Source organism: Penaeus monodon, chromosome 32 (genome assembly GCF_015228065.2).
Source record: "Penaeus monodon isolate SGIC_2016 chromosome 32, NSTDA_Pmon_1, whole genome shotgun sequence".
Lineage (NCBI taxonomy): Eukaryota > Metazoa > Arthropoda > Malacostraca > Decapoda > Penaeidae > Penaeus > Penaeus monodon.
Window position 1 is genome coordinate 23,066,533 of NC_051417.1, and position 247 is coordinate 23,066,779.

The 247-nt window shown below is 42.5% G+C and overlaps 1 protein-coding gene across 1 annotated transcript in view; it reads right to left on the reverse strand.

Moving 5' to 3' along the window:
* The window catches only part of LOC119593728 (discoidin domain-containing receptor 2-like), a gene marked incomplete at its 5' end in the record, with an annotated part of 119,890 nt that overhangs the window by 42,221 nt on the left and 77,422 nt on the right, over window positions 1–247 (reverse strand).

A 247-nucleotide genomic window follows, 5' to 3' on the forward strand; every position in this document is an offset into this window, starting at 1 on the left:
AAAAAAAAAAGAAAAGCGATGCAGAACCTCTCTCGGAAAAAAGAGCGCAAAAGGAGAGCGCTAAATATTCCCGTTTTCTCTGAGGACGTCCCGTTTTCTTTAAGCTTTCCCTCCGCTGCTCATTATCTGCGAGTCTTTTTCGACCTGGCCATTGATGCGATTTTTCCGTCCGAACACATTTCCCTCCTTTTACTGCGCTGTTTTGTTTTGTTTTTAGACCTATTTATTCATCGTGCTGCCTCTTATT